This window comes from Anopheles marshallii, assembly GCF_943734725.1.
Source record: "Anopheles marshallii chromosome X unlocalized genomic scaffold, idAnoMarsDA_429_01 X_unloc_96, whole genome shotgun sequence".
In the NCBI taxonomy this organism is placed as follows: Eukaryota; Metazoa; Arthropoda; class Insecta; order Diptera; family Culicidae; genus Anopheles; species Anopheles marshallii.
This window is the reverse complement of record NW_026525949.1, coordinates 27,501-31,276: the sequence shown is the minus strand read 5'-3', so window position 1 is coordinate 31,276 and position 3,776 is coordinate 27,501.

Below are 3,776 nucleotides of genomic sequence, written 5' to 3'. Positions count from 1 at the left end.
ATTCCACATAAGGAAAATATGTATGGAGCACCCTACTGCAGAGCACACCGACAGGGCCGGGAAGGAAGGCCCGGTCCAAGAAAAAATTTTTGCGGGACCACTCAAAACATCATAGTTAGACCTAGCAAATGATGAAAAGTGAAACCCGCGATCGATTGGAGAAACCTTATTTTACACTGAAAAATTCCACATAAGGAAAATATGTATGGAGCACCCTACTGCAGAGCACACCGACAGGGCCGGGAAGGAAGGCCCGGTCCAAGAAAAAATTTTTGCGGGACCACTCAAAACATCATAGTTAGACCTAGCAAATGATGAAAAGTGAAACCCGCGATCGATTGGAGAAACCTTATTTTACACTGAAAAATTCCACATAAGCAAAATTTGTATGGAGCACCCTACTGCAGAACACACCGACAGGGCCGGGAAGGAAGGCCCGGTCCAAGAAAAAATTTTTGCGGGACCACTCAAAACATCATAGTTAGACCTAGCAAATGATGAAAAGTGAAACCCGCGATCGATTGGAGAAACCTTATTTTACACTGAAAAATTCCACATAAGGAAAATTTGTATGGAGCACCCTACTGCAGAGCACACCGACAGGGCCGGGAAGGAAGGCCCGGTCCAAGAAAAAATTTTTGCGGGACCACTCAAAACATCATAGTTAGACCTAGCAAATGATGAAAAGTGAAACCCGCGATCGATTGGAGAAACCTTATTTTACACTGAAAAATTCCACATAAGGAAAATTTGTATGGAGCACCCTACTGCAGAGCACACCGACAGGGCCGGGAAGGAAGGCCCGGTCCAAGAAAAAATTTTTGCGGGACCACTCAAAACATCATAGTTAGACCTAGCAAATGATGAAAAGTGAAACCCGCGATCGATTGGAGAAACCTTATTTTACACTGAAAAATTCCACATAAGGAAAATTTGTATGGAGCACCCTACTGCAGAGCACACCGACAGGGCCGGGAAGGAAGGCCCGGTCCAAGAAAAAATTTTTGCGGGACCACTCAAAACATCATAGTTAGACCTAGCAAATGATGAAAAGTGAAACCCGCGATCGATTGGAGAAACCTTATTTTACACTGAAAAATTCCACATAAGGAAAATTTGTATGGAGCACCCTACTGCAGAGCACACCGACAGGGCCGGGAAGGAAGGCCCGGTCCAAGAAAAAATTTTTGCGGGACCACTCAAAACATCATAGTTAGACCTAGCAAATGATGAAAAGTGAAACCCGCGATCGATTGGAGAAACCTTATTTTACACTGAAAAATTCCACATAAGGAAAATTTGTATGGAGCACCCTACTGCAGAGCACACCGACAGGGCCGGGAAGGAAGGCCCGGTCCAAGAAAAAAATTTTGCGGGACCACTCAAAACATCATAGTTAGACCTAGCAAATGATGAAAAGTGAAACCCGCGATCGATTGGAGAAACCTTATTTTACACTGAAAAATTCCACATAAGGAAAATTTGTATGGAGCACCCTACTGCAGAGCACACCGACAGGGCCGGGAAGGAAGGCCCGGTCCAAGAAAAAATTTTTGCGGGACCACTCAAAACATCATAGTTAGACCTAGCAAATGATGAAAAGTGAAACCCGCGATCGATTGGAGAAACCTTATTTTACACTGAAAAATTCCACATAAGCAAAATTTGTATGGAGCACCCTACTGCAGAACACACCGACATGGACGAAAGGGTCGACTGGCCAAGAGAAAAAATTTTTGCGGGACCACTCAAAACATCATAGTTAGACCTAGCAAATGATGAAAAGTGAAACCCGCGATCGATTGGAGAAACCTTATTTTACACTGAAAAATTCCACATAAGGAAAATTTGTATGGAGCACCCTACTGCAGAACACACCGACAGGGCCGGGAAGGAAGGCCCGGTCCAAGAAAAAATTTTTGCGGGACCACTCAAAACATCATAGTTAGACCTAGCAAATGATGAAAAGTGAAACCCGCGATCGATTGGAGAAACCTTATTTTACACTGAAAAATTCCACTTAAGGAAAATTTGTATGGAGCACCCTACTGCAGAGCACACCGACAGGGCCGGGAAGGAAGGCCCGGTCCAAGAAAAAATTTTTGCGGGACCACTCAAAACATCATAGTTAGACCTAGCAAATGATGAAAAGTGAAACCCGCGATCGATTGGAGAAACCTTATTTTACACTGAAAAATTCCACATAAGGAAAATTTGTATGGAGCACCCTACTGCAGAGCACACCGACAGGGCCGGGAAGGAAGGCCCGGTCCAAGAAAAAATTTTTGCGGGACCACTCAAAACATCATAGTTAGACCTAGCAAATGATGAAAAGTGAAACCCGCGATCGATTGGAGAAACCTTATTTTACACTGAAAAATTCCACATAAGGAAAATTTGTATGGAGCACCCTACTGCAGAGCACACCGACAGGGCCGGGAAGGAAGGCCCGGTCCAAGAAAAAATTTTTGCGGGACCACTCAAAACATCATAGTTAGACCTAGCAAATGATGAAAAGTGAAACCCGCGATCGATTGGAGAAACCTTATTTTACACTGAAAAATTCCACATAAGGAAAATTTGTATGGAGCACCCTACTGCAGAGCACACCGACAGGGCCGGGAAGGAAGGCCCGGTCCAAGAAAAAATTTTTGCGGGACCACTCAAAACATCATAGTTAGACCTAGCAAATGATGAAAAGTGAAACCCGCGATCGATTGGAGAAACCTTATTTTACACTGAAAAATTCCACATAAGCAAAATTTGTATGGAGCACCCTACTGCAGAACACACCGACATGGACGAAAGGGTCGACTGGCCAAGAGAAAAAATTTTTGCGGGACCACTCAAAACATCATAGTTAGACCTAGCAAATGATGAAAAGTGAAACCCGCGATCGATTGGAGAAACCTTATTTTACACTGAAAAATTCCACATAAGGAAAATTTGTATGGAGCACCCTACTGCAGAGCACACCGACAGGGCCGGGAAGGAAGGCCCGGTCCAAGAAAAAATTTTTGCGGGACCACTCAAAACATCATAGTTAGACCTAGCAAATGATGAAAAGTGAAACCCGCGATCGATTGGAGAAACCTTATTTTACACTGAAAAATTCCACATAAGGAAAATTTGTATGGAGCACCCTACTGCAGAGCACACCGACAGGGCCGGGAAGGAAGGCCCGGTCCAAGAAAAAATTTTTGCGGGACCACTCAAAACATCATAGTTAGACCTAGCAAATGATGAAAAGTGAAACCCGCGATCGATTGGAGAAACCTTATTTTACACTGAAAAATTCCACATAAGGAAAATTTGTATGGAGCACCCTACTGTGGTCACCATCGGTCGAGTTGGTCGAGACGGGCAAAAAATTTTTTTTTCCATATCGTCTCAAAACATGATTTATGGACCTTGTAAATGTTGAAAAGTGAAACGAAATCACTTTTGGAGCGATGAAAATTTTGTATGGGAGGTCCCTACCCGGAACAAATTTTACTAGTAAAGTCATCATTCCGCGACGAGAAATTTGAAAATGGTCAAATATGGTTAAGATGTCATGTTCATTCCCTACTATGGGGGACCAGGTCGTCACGAAAAAATTTTTTTCTCGACCTGGTCAAATGTGGTTCTGCGACGGAGGTTAAACTAATATTGCATAATTTGGCCCAAAAACCCCCCTCTGTCAGAGAACGAAGCCCTTCAAGCTCGATAGCAGACCACATAAGTTGAGATTTGAGGTATCTGAAAGTTGAATATAGAGCGAGGTTCTAAGCGAA